An 18,771-nucleotide genomic window follows, 5' to 3' on the forward strand; every position below is an offset into this window, starting at 1 on the left:
GCCCCAGGTTGGCCAGCAGGTTAGTCATTTGACTATCTCCTTGTGTGGAGCAGCCTCAGCTGCAAGATTTGTGGATTCCACCAAGCTTACCAGACAGTTGGGGTGGGTGGCAGTGGCGGTGGGGGTGGGGGGGGGGGGGGGGTGGAATGCTGGCTCAATGACTCTCAATGTCTCAGGATCATCACACTGACAAAACCCATCTGGCTAATTGAGTCAGGGAATACTCCCATTGTCTTCTTCATGCAACAACTGTATTTTAGAATGCAAATGTGCAGCCATGTTTTCAGCCACTGTTGTGGTCTTTTTAAACAAGTTATTTCAAGTCCAGTAACAGTTCAAAAATAATATTCCTTATGACAAAATAAATAAGTCTAATTTTGGCAGGTGTGGTTTCCGTCACGAGAGGGGGATGGGGGCGAGGGAAGGAGGGAGGAAGGGGGAGGGGGAGGGAGAGGGAGAGAGAGAGGAAGGGAGGGGGAGGGAGAGAGTGCTGCATTGTGGGCTTTTTCAGTTGTTGCCTCTGCTCTCTGTTTGACAAAGCTTACAGTTTCTTCAGAGCTGCACAAGCAGTCACATGACTCTATCAAACTGCTCTATTTTTAATGAGGTTTTTTCTGGAATCTTCTGAGATTCAAGGTGCTACATGCCTTAAGAGGTCCAGTCACACTTAGAGGGCATTGGCTATTTCGAAGTCAATGGGTCTAGATGGCCTTGACGACCGTGCTGATAATGCCTTTCCAGGTAATTCCAACACGGAGAGCCAGCCATTGTTCTGGCTGAGCTTGGCTGGACTTTTCATCTCCGGTTGAATCTCCTGGTGTTTCGAATGAAAATTGCAGTGACCATCTCGGCTGCCAGTTTTAAAAAAAAAGTTAACATTTAGGATTTTTCCATTAAAAGTCTAATGTAAGGTTCCAACCAATTAAGTTAATATGTCCCATTTGGCATATAGGGTTTTTAATGACACCAGTTATGATCACACTAATGCCTCAACTCATTAGTTTAGTATTAGATTTATTCAGGCATGTACACAGACTTATTCCATAGTTATTGTTGGATGCAATAAACAGAGATCTGGCCTGCACTTCAAGTGATCTATTAGTTAACACTGATACAATTTTTTTCAAAAACATTTTACACCACATGAGTTTGCTCTGAAAAGAGCAGTTGTTTCCTTGAAAAAAGGAATTATTAGAAGACTGCACCACCCAATTACACCCTTAGGGAAATCCTAGTGATAAGATTGCAAGTAAAAATTCAGCATACACACATTGAAACACTAGTTGTTAACATTTCTCCCCTTCCTTTCAGCATATTCAAAATATATACTCAATATCAGTAGCACATATGATATTCTGTCAGTACAACAAAGTCATCTTAAGAATTCTGGTCAAATCACTGCTTGCGCTAGTTCAGAAATGGGAGTGAGTGGTTGCCAGCATGCAAATCAAAGAAATGCATACAGGATTTGATCAAATTATCCACAAAAAGACAAGAAATAATAGTCTCATTATTAGTTTACCTCTGGTTTTGATCAGGAGGAGTTTACAACGCTTCCTTCAGTGTTGCAAAGTCCATTATGCAGGTTTGTATCTGTCAAGCATTGCGTATTAATGTTGCCAGGAAACAAAATCATTTGTATACACACCTGCCAAATTCACAAACATACTTAGAAAACAATTCATTATCCCCTTCTCAACCTGCTCTGAATTGACTGTTTTCAGCCAGTGAAGTAGTAGGTGTACTGCAACTGAGCTCAACATCAAAAGATTATGGGCGGCGCAGCGGTTAGCACCGCAGCCTCACAGCTCCAGCGACCCGGGTTCAATTCTGGGTACTGCCGGTGTGGAGTTTGCAAGTTCTCCCTGTGTCTGCGTGGGTTTCCGCCGGGTTCTCCGGTTTCCTCCCACCGCCAAAAAACTTGCAGGTTGATAGGTAAATTGGCCATTATAAATTTCCCCTAGTGTAGGTAGGTGGTAGGGGAATGGTGGGGATGTGGTAGGAATATGGGATTAGTGTAAATGGGTGGTTGATGGTCGGCACAGACTCGGTGGGTCGAAGGGCCTGTTTCAGTGCTGTATCTCTAAATAAATAATAAATTAGAAAAAAACTGCAAACGTAATCAGGCACAATGATGTATTGCCCCCAACTGTTATATTCTCTCACATAAGAAATGGAAAACAGCCCAGAAAGCAAGTGGCATCCATGGAATTGTACTCTAGAAATAAGTCAATGCCTTCCAAGGAGAGGAGAAAGTTCGAGGAGGAAAAAAAATCCTTTAAAAAAGGTACACGTTGAAGACAGGCTACAAGATTCTCTCGTCCAATAATTCTGGTATAAAATCACAATTGTCCAAACAATTCAATAGAACTTCTTATCTAAAGATCGAGAGAGCTTGGCAATGCCACCATGGTAACTCAGCTAATAAGCAAATCTCAAAAGAGAGCAATTGTTCAGATAACAGTTGAAACTTGTTTTTCAGGAGAAGAATATTTCTCTCCCCTCCAAGTGGTTTTGGCACTACCCTGTGGTTACATTATTGTGCAATCCTTCAATATCAACAATTTCTCAGTAATGACACCATTAAAGTTGGAATACTTCAGCTATTACTGTTAATAGCTGAAGCTACAAAAACGATTCAGTGTGCAATCAAAAATGTAACTTAATCGAAAAGAAATGCATTTGTAGAGGATGAAGGTATGGGAGCAATAGTAAAATAAATATTTTGCATTTGTTTTTACAGGTGATGGTGGAAATAATGGTGTTAAAAAGGGAGGCTATGGAGCAATTAGAGATAACTGCAAAAAAAAAAATCCACTCAGTGGACCACAACAGCATGTACCCTAGGCTGAACGAAGTCAGAGGAAATAGCAAGATTCTGCCCATAAGTTTTCAATCCGCCTTAAATATGCAGATGTACTGAGGGAGTGGGGCTGGATGATAGCCAATGTAACAATGTAAGCATAGAGAGGGTAAACTGCCTAACTATAACTGAATAAGACAAATGTCATTTGTGGCAAACTCGATCTATAATTCAAGTTAAAATTAATGAGCATTTAGAATGCATTAGCAAATCTATGCTGACTGTCTTTGGTTAACGGCAAGTTGTGTTCAACAAATGTAAGTGTTTTGTGGTTGCCAATTGGATAGAAGGGATATGGAAGACATCATATATATAGAATTTTTAGAAAACATTCAATAACGTGTCTCACAAGGAAAATTCAAGCATATGGTACAAGTGGAAACATACCAACACACCAAGACAGGAAACAGAGTCAAGGTTAATCATTGCTGAGATTGGAGAAAGTTCCAGGGGCAAGTGCGGGGTCCTCTTTGGACTTGGCATAAGGATGGTGCTGAAATTTGCTGGAAAAGGTTTGACGGAGAGGACTGTGGAAAGACTTCAAGAAGGCACTTTAGCCAAATAGGCTGACAGGTAGCAGATGCAATTCAATGTGAAGAAGTGTGTGGCAAGATATTGTAAGAAAATTAAAAGGAATGGGAGCATATGCTTAATGCAAAGATGCTGATTGATGTGAACAAACTGACCTGGGAGCTCAAATAAATCTTTACCAATTGCAGAAATAAAGCCATAAAGGGTCCGACAACATTGAGCTTTATAAATAGGGACAGAGTACAATATAAGTATGATGAATTTGTACAGTGGTTAGGGTACTTTGAGTACTGTGTGCAATTTTAGGAATCCCATTATGGAAAGGACATGAAAGCCATAGACAGTATTCAACATAAATTCACAATGATGTAAGGGAAACTATAATTATGATGGAATGCTGGGACTATAATGGTTGGATCAGAACAAAAACAAAGAGGAAAAGAGAACGCTGAGGGGTTACCTGGTGGGCAGTTTAATATTATGAAAGGGTTTGATAGGGTAGATGAAGAGAATATGTTGTCCCACTTATGGAGAGACCAAAACTAGGGGCCATAAATATAAAATAGTCAATGCAAAATCCAACTGGGGATTCAGGAGGAAACTCTTTACGCAGAGTGTGGTTAGAATTTGGAACTTGTTACCACAAGAAGTTGAGATGAAGAACAGATGCATTGAAGGGGAAGCTGGACAAGGCAGAAAGGAAGCTCCTGTGGCGCCGAAAATCTTCACTAGACAAAAAGGGAAATTAGTAATGTTGAAAATTGAAAATATACATCCCATGATTTATTAGAAACTTATGAACTTTCAGACCCAAGTTTTTTTTGATCTTCCCACAAATTGTTTTGTTTTTTGATAACCTAAATTTATACCAATTTTGACTTAAATGAAGTTACACCATTTGGAGAATTATTTAATTCAACGATGGCTTGTTTCTGTACTATACATTCTATTAGAGGTTTTTAAAATCAGGAGGAGTTTGATAGTGAATAGGAAAAGATTATTTCCACTTGTTGAGAAATTAGCCATGAGGAATGAATTTTTTAAAAAATCAAGAGAAGGATAGATTAGGAGAAAAAATTCTTCACACAGCAACTTATGAGCTGATAGTGCTTTGTCACAAAAGTGGTTGAAGGGAAAATATTCCAAGTAACAGAAAGAGGACTATGGAGAGAACAGGGGATTGGAATTAATTTTAGATTGCTCCAAAGGGCCAGGACATACACGTGGTCAACTGATCTTCTCTGCTGTCAATCTTTGGTTCGATATATGTACTAAAATATAGAAAAGGTAGAGAAAATATATAGAACCAAAGGCTGTAAACCAATTTGGCAAGTTTGGGGCATGCTTTGAAGACTTGCCAGTTTCATCTTAATATATATAAAAATAAGGCCATACGTTGGTTACAACCAAACAAATCATAGGTATCAACTTCCCACTGCTTATGTATAGGTTTGCCTGTTCACAGTTTAGCTCAGTTTACAGTGGCCAATTTATATTTCGACACTTTGAAGTTTGCCTTACTTAAAATTTAAAAACTTGGTTTACGATACTCCCTCTCAAACTCAGTGATTATTTTCAAGAGACCAGCTTAACCGTCAATTACAAACCAATTCTGGTTCATTGTTCATCAATAAATCCAGCATGGAGTGCAACTTCACTGGTTCTAAAATATATTGTTGTAGAAAACACTCCCCCAATACATTATAGAAACTAAGGTGAGGTGAGAGTGACTGCCCTTGACATCAAGGCAGCATTTGACTGAGTATGGCATCAAGGAGCCCAAGCAAAACTGAGGTCAATGCGAATCAGGGGGAAAACTCTCCACTGCTTGGAGTCATATCTAGCACAAAGGAAGATGGCTGTGGTTGTTGGAGGACAATCATCTCAGCTCCAGGGTATCACTGCAGGTGTTCCTCAGGGTAGTGTCCTAGGTCCAACCATCTTCAGCTGCTTCATCAATGACCTTCCTTCAATCATTAGGTCAGAAGTGGGCATGTTCGCTGATAATTGCACAATATTCAGCACCATTCGCGACCCCTCAGATACTGAAGCAGTCCGTGTAGAAATGCAGCAAGGCCTGAACAATAGCCAGGTTTGGGCTGATAAGTGGCAAGTAACATTCGTGCCACACAAGTGCCAGGCAATGACCATCTCCAACAAGAAAGAATCTAAACATCCCCCCTTGACATTCAACAGCATTACCATCGCTGAATCCCCCACTATCAACATCCTAGGGGCTACCATTGACCAGAAACTGAACTGGAGTAGCCATATAAATACCGTGGCTACAAGAGCAGGTCAGAGGCTAGGAATCCTGTGGCAAGTAGCTCACCTCCTGACTCCCCAAAGCCTGTACACCATCTACAAGGCACAAGTCAGGAGTGTGATGGAATACTCTCCACTTGCCTGGATGGGTGCAGCTCCAACAACACTCAAGAAGCTCGACACCATCCAGGACTCAGCAGCCTGCTTGATTGGCACCCCATCCACAAACATTTACTCCCTCCACCACCGACGTGCAGTGGCAGCAGTGTGTACCATCTACAAGATGCACTGCAGCAATGCACCAAGGCTCCTTAGGCAGCACCTTCCGAACCCACAACCTCTACCACCTAGAAGGACAAGGGCAGCAGTTTCATGGAAACACCACCACCTCCAAGTTCCCACGCAAGTCACATACCATCCTGATTCGGAACTATAATCGCCATTGCTTCACTGTCGCTGGGTCAAAATCCTGGAACTCCCTTCCTAACAGCACTGTGGCTGTACCTACCTCACATGGACTGCAGCGGTTCAAGAAGGCAGCTCACCACCACCACCAAGGGCAATTAGGCATGGGCAATAAATGCTGGTCTAGCCAGCGATGCCAAAATCCCATGAATGAATAAAAAAAAAATTGCCTTTACTACTTAAGCTGTTCTGCTTTTCTCAGTTTGTGAAAATTAAAATCTCCCATTTGTCACGAATAGTTGAGAACCCACCGTAAAATGTGTTTTGTGCATTTGAGTATTAATGTCAACCACCATTTTTATACAGGATGTTAAGTTTTAGCTGGGTCCCACTTGTTAAAATGGAGGAGAGAGATCATGGTACAACAACTTGAAATGGTCTAGTTTTAGGACCCAGGAATCCTCTATCCAACCTGTCTGGACTTAAAACTTGAAGGTACAGCTTGTTTTCAATCTAAAGCTGCCTTTTGGTTCAGATTAGCCCAGATGCTTGAAACTGCAAACCTCACTCTAAGACACAGTTTGCAAAAAGCCAGAAGATTAAAAGACACAGACTGCAAACAGCGAAGAAAATTAAATGACACAGTCTGCAAAAATAGCAAGAAAAACTGTCTCTGCCAGCTTCCTCTCCATCTAAGAAAAGGTGACTTCAGCAAAATTAAGCTACCTACATTTATATCTGAGAGTGCAAAGAAGAAGAAATTTCTCAGGGAACAGATATTTCAAACAGCTCCTTCCCAATTCGGCATTTCTAGTCAGTGATCTCCAATTTTTGGACTTTTTTGATAATCTAAACGAACACTAGTTTTAACTGAAATTCATGTTAGTTTATGGTTCTATTTAGTAAATGGCTTTGCCTTTTTATGCCTTTAACCTTATCCTGTATGTTTGTAAGCGTGCACGGCGAAGTTAAGCCCCTTCCCGAGTTTGAGAGTGTGTAAATAAACCCTAATTCTTTGATTTAACTCTTAACAACTGTGTTGTTGTTGCAGTAATTTATTATCAGGGTTTAAGGGAGGGAAAAATCCAATCACTAATCTTGTTTATCGACAGGTGGTGGGAAATATAGGGAAATTTGTTCAGAAAAAAGATTAACTACCTGTTCATAACACATTATAAGTACTTTATTTTGGCTACATTCTTCCCTGATTTCCATATTTATACATCACTTCCACATTAACACTATCAGAAGGTCTATTGACAACTCCGATCAGAGTCTTGTTTCCTTCACTATTCCTTATCTCTGCCCATACTGTTTCCACTGCCCAAACCCGTTTACTGAAAACCCTTCTTTCTACTGCACTAATTCTGTCCACCAATATTGCCATTCTCTCTCCTTTAATGAAGTCTGGAGCCAAATGGTCTTGGCAGAACCCAAACTGAGCGTTAGTGAGCAGGTTATTGGTGAGTAAGTGCCACTTGATACCACTATGACAACTCCTTCCATCACTATACTTATGATTGAGAGCAGGTTTTGAGACATACTGTGGTCATGAAAAGCTCTATATAAATGCAAGTCTATCTACCTAGGCTGATAGAAAAATAATTCGTTGGTTGTCTTTCTCCTGCTTTTTGTGGAAGGACAAATCTGGGCAATTTTCCACATTGTCAGGTAGACACCAGTGTCGTACTAGGAAAGCTTGGCTAGAGGCACAGCTAGTCTGACGCACAAGTTTACATCGCTACCGCCAGTATATTATTCGGGATCTATAGCCTTTGCTGTATCCCAGGAAGCTGAAACCCTCTCTTCTACACCATCCTTCCAACCACGCATTGGTCAATCCAATTCTTCCTTTCCCTTCTGATCCAGCACGTGGCACTGAAAGGAATCCAGAGATTATGTTTCTTAATCTAGAATTTAGCTCCTTGAAATCTCTTTACAGAATCCTGAAGCTACTCCTATCTAGATTAGTGGTTCCCATATGAACCACGATCTCTGGATGCTCACGCTCCCATTCCATAACTTTATGCATCACCATGCTTATCCATCCTCTCCTACTGGGATAAAAGCAAGCAAGGAGTGGTGAAACACACTAATCCCAATGCAACTTCAGAACTTCTGAGGAAGGGTTACAGACCTGGGGTGTTGGCTCTGCTTCTCTCTCCACAGATGCTGCCAAACCTGCTGAGTATTTCCAGCATTTCTTGTTGTCATTTCTTACTAACTCGATTGAGTTTTTTGAGCAAGTAACAAGGACGATTGATGAGAGTAGTAGAGTGGACGTGGTCTACATGGATTTTAGTAAGGCATTTGACAAGGTCCCGCATGGCAGACTGGTCAGTAAAATGAAAGCCCATGGGATACAGGGGAATGTGGCAGGTTGGTTCCAAAACTGGCTCAGTGACAGGAAGCAAAGGTTAGTCGATGGATGTTTTGCGAATGGAAAGTGGTTTCCAGTGGCATTCCACAGGGCTGAGTGTTGGGTCCCTTGCTGTTTGTGTTACATATTAATGATTTGGACTTAAATGTGGGAAGCATGATAGGGAAATTTGCTGATGATACAAAAATTGGCCGTGTAGTTGACAGTGAAGAGGATAGCTGTAGACTCCAGAATTATATTAATGATTTGGTTGAGTGTGCGGAAAAGTGGCAAATGGAATTCAATCGAGAAAAGTGAGAGATAAAGCATTTGGGGAGGGCAAACAAAACAACGGAATACACAATAAACGGGAGGATATTTAGAGGGGTAGAAGAAGGGAGAGACCTTGGAGTGCATGTCCAGAGGTCCCTGAAGGTGGCAGGACAGGTAGATAGAATGGTGAGGAAGGCATATGGAATGCTTTCCTTTATTGGCCAAGGAATAGAATACAAAAGTAGGGATGTAATGCTGGAACTGTATAAAACACTGGTTAGGCCACAACTGGAATACTGCGTACAGCTCTGGTCACCAGAGGAGATTCAAAAGAATGTTGCCAGGGTTTGAAAGTTGCAGCTATGAGGAAAGATTGGATAGGCTAGGGTTGTTTTCCTTAGAACAGAGGCGGCTCAGGGGTGACTTAATTGAGGTGTACAAACTTATGAGGGGCCTAGATAAAGTAGACATGAAGGACCTGTTTCCCCTAGCAGAGAGGTCAATTATAAGGGGGAACAGATTTAAGGTGATTGGTAGAAGGATTAGAGGGGACATGAGGAAAAACTTTTTTCACCCAGAGGGTGGTGGGTGTCTGGAATTCACTGCCAGGAATAGTGGTGGAGGCAGAAACCCTCAACTTTTAAAAATACCTGGACATGCAACTGAAGTGCTGTCATCTGCAAGGCTTCAGATGAGGTGCTGGAAGGTGGGATTAGATTGGGCGGATAGTTTTTTCAGCCGTGCCAGCACGATGGGCTGAATGGCCTCCTTCTGTGCTGTAATTTTTCTATCATTCTATGGTTAGAGGAACAGAGGGGTCTGGGGGTAGATATACAGATCACAAAAGTAGCAACACAGGATAAAAAGGCCATTAAAGAAAAACACTGGTGTGCATTCCTAGAGAGAAAGAATTGAAAAGCAGAGAAGGCAGTTAAACTTATATTCAACCTTGGTTAGACAACGAAGCATTATGAACAGTTCTGGCCTCCAAATTTTTAAAAAAGGTTATAGAGGCACTGGAGAAAGTGGAAAAGAGACTTAGTGGAATGATATTGGAACTGAGAGGTTATACCAATAAGGAAAGATTGAAAAGGATGGGGCTCTTCTCGAGAAAAAAAAAGAGCAGTGATTTGATAGAAGTGTTCAAGATTATGAAAGGGTTTGGTTGGTAGACGTAGAGATAGACTCATAGAGTTATACAGCACAGAAACAGGCCCTTCGGCCCATCATGTCTGTGCTGGGCATCAAGCACCTATCTATTCTAATCCCATTTTTCAGCACTTGGCCCGTATCCTTGTATGCTATGGCATTTCAAGTGCTCATCTAAATACTTTTTAAATGTTGTGAGGGTTCCTGCCTCTACCACCCCTTCAGGCAGTGTGTTCCAGATTCCAATCACCCTCTGGGTGAAATTTTTTTTCCTCAAATCCCCTCTAAACCTCCTTCCCCTTATCTTAAATCTATGCCCCCTGGTTATTGACACCTCCGCTAAGGGAAAAAGTTTCTTCCTATCTACCCTATCTATGCCCGTCATAATTTTGTATACCTCAATCAGGTCCCCCCTCTTCTCTTCTCTAAGGAAAACAAGCCTAGCCGATCCAGTCTCTCTTCATTGCTGAAATGCTCCAGACCAGGCAACATCCTGGTGAATCTCCTCTGTGGAATCACATCCTTCCGAAAGTGTGGCGACCAGAGCTGTACACAATACTCCAGCTATGGCCTAACTAGCGTTTTATACAGCTCCATCATTGCCTCCCTGCTCTTATATTCTATGCCTCGGCTAATAAAGGCAAGTATCCATATGCCTTCCTAACCACCATACCTACCTGTGCTGCTGCCTTCAATGATCTATGGACAAGTACACCAAGGTCCCTCCGACCCTCTGTACTTCTTAGGGTCCTACCATCCATTGTATATTCCCTTGCCTTGTTAGTCCTCCCAAAATGTATCACCTCACACTTCTCAGGATTAAATTCCATTTGCCACTGCTCTGCCCATCTTACCAGCCCATCTATATCATCCTGTAATCTAAGGCTTTCCTCCTCACTATTGACGACACCACCAATTTTCACCACCTGGTTCTATGTGTAAATACATTGCAAACTTACTGATCATACCTCCTATATTCACGTCTAAATGTACACTACAAACAGCAAGGGTCCCAGCAACGATCCCTGTAGTACACCACTTGTCACAGGCTTACAATCGCATAAACAACCCTCGACCATCACTCTCTGCCTCCTGCCACTAAGCCAACTTTGGATCCAATTTGCCAAATTGCCCTGGATCCCATGGGGTCTTACCTTCTTAACCAATCTCCCACACGGGACCTTATCAAAAACCTCACTGAAGTCCATGTAGACTACATCAACTGCTTTACCCTCATGTACACACCTAGTCACCTCCTCGAAAAAGTCAGTCAAGGTTGTTAGACACGATCTTCCCCTGACAAAGTCATGCTGACTATTCCTGATTAATTCCTGCCTCTCCAAGTGGAGATTAATCCTGTCCCTCAGAAATTTTTCCAATAGCTTCCCTACCACTGATGTTAGACTCACCTGCCTGTAATTACCTGGTTTACCCCTGCTACCCTTCTTGAATAATAGCACCACATTCGCTGTCCTCCAGATGATGTTTCATCTTTTGGGTAAAACCAGAGCTAGGAGCTATCAATTCAAGATAGTCACCTATTGGGGAATTCAGGAGAAACTTCTTTACTAGAGTGGTTAACTTGTTGCCACAGGGAGTAGCTGAGACGAATAGCTTAGATGCATTCAAGGGGAAGCTGGGTAAGCACACGAGGGAGAAAGGAATAGATGGGTATGTTGATTGGGCTGGAAGAGAGGGAGGAGGTTCATGTGGAGGATAAACACTGGAATGGAGCTGTTGGGCTGAATGCCCTGGTTCTATGTGTAAATACATTATAATACATATTTGATGTGCATCAGTGGATGGAGGTGGAATGGCAAGTTGGCCAAAGTTTCTGCTTTAGTTTATTATCTAAAGCAGTTCAACCGGTGGCAATACAAGCCAAATGTTACATCTTACTGAAATCTTAATGACAAAACTATGTTAGCTTTATCCCAGCCCAAGACAAAACAGGGAATTTCAGTTTGAGTAAACTTCAAGGACTTGCTTATTAGGGGAGAAATAATTACTGTGGTGGAATCACCGACTCAAGCTAGTAAATATACTAGGCAGTTTCAAGAGACATCTGTAATTAAGCACATTGGTAGAGGTGCAGGACTAACAAATCTACTTTCAGCATTGAAGAACTGTAACTATTTGGGTGGGTTTGGAAGGATGTAGAAAATTTAGCATAGAACTGCTATCATAGCAACACTATGAGGGAAACAAATATTAGCAATGCAGCAAACCTTAAAAAAAACTATTGGGGAAACTATGCAGATATTCTAATAATCCTATTGCTTCAACACTTACAAGTGTTCTTATGTCACAACAGTCTTAAAATTGTTTTGTTTTACTTTGTACCAGTGGTGCAGTTAGTGAAAATTATTAATCTAGAGCTAGGACCCAATCTAACATTTAAAAAATGCAAGCAGAGTGAATAACCCTAGAGGAAGCTGCCTCATTTCACATCACTTCAGAATCAGTTCACATTTTCAAAGTATCTACACTGTACAAGTTTATTACTACAAAACCAAATTGCTGTGCACCAGCTCTACTATCAATACATCCTCTCAATACACACACAAGCGCAGATTATCATGCAGTTTTGAACACAAAGATGTGTCACTGAATATCTGTGAAGTAGAAGAGAGTGAGCTATATGAGTTAAGTGCAGAGATTAACCGATCAACCTGTTCCTTAACAAATAGATGACCCTGCAAATAGCAACACACCTTGTGTAAATAAATTTCATGCCAGGTTTATTAAAGAAAACTGGATCAAACCCGCCTCCTTATAGCCTTTCGACAATCTTCGAATCCACTTGTACTTAAACCATTAATCAGGACGATGATTTGGGGGAATAAAGACGATGTTCAAGTGTACTGAACATTCGGAATGTTGACTACACATGTAGAGTGTTCTGTGACTGGTGTTACTCACCACAGACTAGGTTCGGGGGTTCTGAAGAATTGGGAGTAGCTGAATGAAACCCCGCCGGTGGACAAGGTTAAAGAAAGTACACATTAGACCTGTTTACAGAAAAGCACGGAAACGTTCCTGTACAAAAACTTCAATCAAATTTAACATTCCTTTTTTGCTACTTTACAAATACTTGAATGCACCCTTTAATCATAAAAATAAACGACATATATTGAAAATCTAAAATATTTAAAACAAAAATTGAAATCTACATTTTCTACCTGTGTAGCGTGATCAGATGAAGCAGCCACAGCACTCAGTGACCAACAACTCAATACCTTCCTTCAGTCTTCGTTCCCACGTGATGGGGTGGAGATTACTTTAACACTGAACTTGATAGGCGCTCGCTATTGGCTGTGCTTTGTTAATCTTCATTCAGGTAGGCGGCAGGCAGTGTGGGTGGTGGCTGACACTCACCCAGTGCTTGGCTTAGTATTGACACATTCTTTTTTGAAACACACCCGCAATCAATTGTTTTACCTTGCTATTGAGAACATGACACACCTAAGAACTTCGGTGGGTTGGTCGTTTCAGTCAGAAACCGGTTTTTCCAGAAGTGTCTTGGTGCGGCACAATATCCTCTATGCCATTTCTGTTTTCTTTAAAACTATTAATCGGATAGAGTCAAATGGCAGTGTCTTTTGCTACGAACTTGCTAACAAGCTCTCAAAAGGTGGTGTTCCAAGTGTTTTTGTTTAATGAAACGTACGAATTATGACAATGAAGGTGGGATGAGAGAATGGAGTCACATCACATAGATACGTTTCCTGAATCACAATCGTAACTAATCCTATAACAGGGCTGAAAATGGGGCTGGTGGAATATTCTTTTGGTTGTAAAGTTCCCAAGGCATAACAGAATTTATCATGAGGGAATGCAGAGATCGCCATTGATAGGGAGTGGTGAAATCAGCGCCTCAGGTGCAAAAGAAGTATTCCCAAGGTTTGTGAGCTCTGGAGGCTTCCGCTCGCAAGGTGTTGCTCACAATACTTTGGACTTTGGAATTGGTGCTGAATAATTTAAACGTTTATCGTAGCAAATTCTGCTCTATGCTATTTTAAGGCATGCATTAAGACGGATTAATATATACAAGCCAGCAATTTACACTTCAATATTGCAGAAAAGGGCCCAAGTTTGGATAAACGTTGTCAGATCGAGTTACTCGCTTCACCGAGAACAGAATGGGAAATTCCACCTCAGGAATTTGAGTCTATACTACATTCTCAAATGGTTACAAAATAAACGATGAGGCATAATCAGTTTATATCGTAACAGATCACATTCTAAATGAAAATAAGTAACCACTTATCTTGTAATGCACTGCTACTGCTGGGTTGGACCAGCAGTTACTACACTATTTCAATTGCAACATAGTAATATGACTCACTTTATTACTCAAAGTTACATTCGCAAGCTCACAGAAATCTTAATGCAAGTTATTATTTATACTTGCATTTACATAGCACATTATCATGTCATAAACATGCTAAATAAGCAAATTACTTTTTGGACCACAATAGCAACTGTTACATAGGCAAATAGGACATCTATTCTCTCAATGTTGCCTTGAAATGTCAACCTAGATTATAATTGAAGGTGATATGAGACTCAAAACCACAACCAACCAGCCCAAAGTTAATAAAGCAACAAATTCAGAAAACAGTTTCACGAACAAGGTAAGTTACTTTTCAAATAAAAATACCACACATAAGCTGCTTTAATTGTCCTAAAACGCAAGAGCCAAATTTGCTCTAATGAAAGGTCACAGACCTGAAACGTGATCTGTTTCTTTTTCCGCAGATGCTGTTGAGTATTTGCAGCATTTTCTGTTTGTATACTATATTTGTGGTTCTAATGTCATCAAAACTAAACAAAACAGGTGAAAACGCCGAGTTTTCACTCGGCATTCGAATGTTGTGTATTGCTGAAGTTTTGCAAATAGTTTTGAACAAACTACAAGGATAATTAGTACAACTTAGCACATTAAAAGCAGGAAATACGCCTCTTGACCCTCGGAGGAACCATTTTTTTCCTCCGAGTGATGTACTCCATGGAAATTTCAGAACAAAGACTTGAAATATACTCTCTCATATTTGGAGAGGCTCTTCTAACACTTCTGAACCGGATAGTCACTTAGTTTGTCAGCCGAATAATGAGTTTGTGCAGCCGTTAGATCATTCTCCAATAGAGTCCATCAGTGTGAAAACGTATAAGCTGCAGTCCAGTTCTTAGGACAGGAGATTTCCTGACCGCACGGCTATGAACAATGCTATATATAGTACGTTGAATTTCGATTGCAACTTTTCATATCTAGTGATTTATTTTATCAATACTAATATAGTCAATAGTCCTGAACTTTTCTGTTCCTTCGAACTTTCAAATACACATTCACCCACACTTGTGTGAGCCTAAAAAGTGAATAGCAGCAGGTTTTCTAATTGCATGGAGCACGGTAACTGAACACAATCCCGTCCTCACCGGCCAAATTCACATAAGACAGGACTGAGAATGTATAGTTATGAGAAGAGGCTTGAGATACTGGAACTATTTCCACTGGAACAGGTAAGGATCAAATAGAAGTTAATTATAAAGGGCTTTTATTAAGTGAATAGGAAAAGACCATTTCCTATTGTTGGGTACTCAGGAGCTATGGATCATAAATTTTAAATTTTTTTACGACCAAGTGAGAAATGTGTCTAGGGGTCTTTTGCTGTCTTGACCTGGTCTTATTGTAACAGGGTTTAATTTTAAACACAGTGTTTTGAGCTCCCATTTTGTGAAAACTTGCTCACAACTTTCCAATTATAAGGCAAAAGAAATGTGCACAAACAGGCTTTCTTTCATTTAAAGAAGAAAGATGAAATTTATTAAACTTTAAACTTAAACTCTATGCTTACGCCTACGCTTGCATGCACACGCCATACACACATGCAAATAGGGACAGAAAAAAGAAGAAAAGATAAGTAGAACAGTTTGAGGCAATATCTTGTTACTGTTTCTTGAGCTCACTGTCGTCCTTGATTGAAGATATGGTCTTGCGTTTCGTTGGGGCCCAGTATTCTTCGTAAACCTGTTCATGTAGGAGATTTTTCTCTGAGTTTATGTGTCTTCAATGGTTTCAGTTCCCGGAGAGATGAGCAGGCAGACAGGAGAGGAGGTAATTCTTGCTTCAGTTCCAGGAGAGATTTTCACTCCATGAGCACACAGCTTTGTCTGAATTCAAATCCTTTGTTGGAAGTTCAAATTCTCTGCAACAGTCATGTGACTAAAACTTGTCTGACCACTTCTTCTGTATATTGGAGAAGCAACGACTGGGTCCCCATTGTTCTAACTCTGCTAGTACTATACAAATGTACTTCCAGTCAGGGGCTTACAATTTTAAGTTTTAATGTTCATGTGGCTAAATAATGTGTGCCTCAGTCTTGGCAGGTGGGGGGTTTGCCTGACCCCTCCACACCCAGGGGAATGAAATGCGATTTGAAGAAAAACAATGCATTTCGTTAGAGTTTGAGGGAAATATAAGATACAGAAAGAAAAACCATGCATTTCACTCATTCATTTCCATTCATTCACCAATCTTAAAGCTCATTAAAAATGGTCTGTTCTGGGTGCCGGGGCTGCTTTAATTTCCCCCTTTTTTTTCTCAGGGGAGTAAGTAGAGGGGCAGGTCTATCCTGAACCCTCTGTGTGATGTAAAGACTTTTGACTTCAGGGGATGGGTGGTTCCCTTTTCCTCTGACTGTGGGGGAGGAGTCATACAGTTACACAGCACAGAAACAGGCCCTTCAGCCCATCATGCCTATGCCAGCCATCAAGCATCTAAATATTCTAATCCCATTTTCCAGCACTTGGCTCGTAGCCTTGTATGCTATGGCGTTTCAAGTGCTCATCTAAATACTTCTTAAATTTTGTGAGGGTTCCTGCCTCTACCACCCCTTCAGGCAGTGTGTTTTCCAGATTCCAACCACCCTCTGGGTGAAAAAAAATCTCCTCAAATCCCCTCTAAACCTCCTGCCACTTACCTTAAATCTATGCCCCCTGGATATTGACACCTCCGCTAAGGGAAAAAGTTTCTTTCTGTCTACCCTATCTATGCCTCTCATAATCTTGTACACCTCAATCAGGTCCCCCCTCAGCCTTCTCTGCTCTAAGGAAAACAAGCCTATTCTATCCAGTCTCTCTTCATTGCTGAATTGCTCCAGCCCAGGTGAATCTCCTCTGCACCCTCTCCAGTGGAATCACATCCTTCCTATAGTGTGGCAACCAGAACTGTACACAGTACTCCAGCTGTGGCCTAACTAGCGTTTTATACAGCTCCATCATAACCTGCCTGCTCTTATATGCAGCTAATAAAGGCAAGTATCCCATATGCCTTCCTAACACCTTATCTGCTGCCATCAGTGATATATGGACAAGTACACCAAGGTCCCTCTGACCCTCTGTACTTCCTAGGGGGCTCCTACCATCCATTGTATATTCCCTTGCCTTGTTAGTCCTCCCAAAACGCATCACCTCACACTTCTCAGGATTAAATTCCATTTTCCACTGCTCTGCCCATCTTGCCAGCCCATCTATATCATCCTGTAATGTAAGGCTTTCCTCCTCACTATTTACGACACCACCAATTTCCATGTCATCTGCGAACTTACTGATTATCCCTCCTATATTCACGTCTAAATCATTAATGTAGACTACAAACAGTAAGGGTCCCAGCACCGATCCCTGAGGTACACCACTGGTCACAGGTTTCCAATTGCATAAACAACCCTCGACCATTACCCTCTGCCTCCTGCCACTAAGCCAATTTTGGATCCAATTTGCCAAATTGCCCTGGATCCCATGGGCTCTTACCTTCTTGACCAATCTCCCATGCGGGACCTCATCAAAAGCCTTCCTGAAGTCCACGTAGACTATATCAATTGCTTTCCCTTCATCTACACACCGAGTCAACTCCTCAAAAAATTCGTTCAAATTTGTTAGACATGATCTCCCCCTGACAAAGTCATGCTGACTATCCTTGATCCCTTCCTCTCCAAGTGGAGATTTATCCTGTCCCTCCAAAATTTTTTCCAATAGTTTCCCTACCACTGATGTTGGAGTCACTGGGCTGTAATTAGCTGGTTTATCCCTACTACCCTTCTTGAATAATGGTACCACATTCGTTGTCTTCCAGTCCTCTGGCACCACTCCTGTGGCCAGAGAGGATTTGACAATTTGTGTCAGAGCCCCTGCAATCTCCTCCTTTGCCTCACATAGCAGCCTGGGATACATCTCATCTGGGCCTGGGGATTTATCCACTTTTAAGCCGACTAAAATTGCTACTATAATAAAAGCAAAATAAAAGCAAAAGCAGTTTCATGGTCCCAACCGCCTCCTCTTCACTATGGATGTCCAATCGCTCTACACCTCCATCCCCCACCAGGATGGTTTGAGGGCTCTCCGCTTCTTCCTGGAACAGAGGCCCGACCAGTCCCCATCCACCACCACCCTCCTCCACCTGGCTGAACTTGTTCTCACATTGAACAACTTCTCCTTCAACTCCACGCACTTCCTTCAAGTAAAAGGTGTCGCTATGGGTACCAGCATGGGTCCTAGTTATGCCTGTCTTTTTGTGGGATATGTCGAGCATTCTTTGTTCCAGTCCTACTCAGGCCCCTCCCCCAACTCTTTTTCCGGTACATTGATGACTGTATCGGTGCCGTTTCCTGCTCCCGTCCCGAACTGGAAAACTTTATCAACTTTGCTTCCAATTTCCACCCTTCTCTCACCTTTACATGGTCCATCTCTGACACTTCCCTTCCCTTCCTCGACTTCTCTGTCTCCATCTCTGGGGATAGGTTGTCTACTAATATCCATTATAAGCCCACCGACTCCCACAGCTACCTCGACTACACTTCTACACACCCTACCTCCTGCAAGGACTCCATTCCATTCTCCCAGTTTCTCCGTCTCCAACGCATCTGCT

The 18,771-nt window shown here is 41.6% G+C and overlaps 1 protein-coding gene across 1 annotated transcript in view; it reads right to left on the reverse strand.

The window, feature by feature from the left end:
- The window catches only part of elovl7a (ELOVL fatty acid elongase 7a), a 68,173-nt gene extending 55,062 nt beyond the window's left edge, over positions 1-13,111 (reverse strand). The window contains exon 1 of the mRNA XM_068033876.1: positions 13,028-13,111. The gene's annotated coding sequence lies outside the window, so the exon portion shown is untranslated. The remainder of the gene's footprint in view (positions 1-13,027) is intronic.
- Positions 13,112-18,771: the final 5,660 nt, after the last annotated feature.

Source organism: Heterodontus francisci, chromosome 1, assembly GCF_036365525.1.
Source record: "Heterodontus francisci isolate sHetFra1 chromosome 1, sHetFra1.hap1, whole genome shotgun sequence".
NCBI classification, from domain to species: Eukaryota; Metazoa; Chordata; class Chondrichthyes; order Heterodontiformes; family Heterodontidae; genus Heterodontus; species Heterodontus francisci.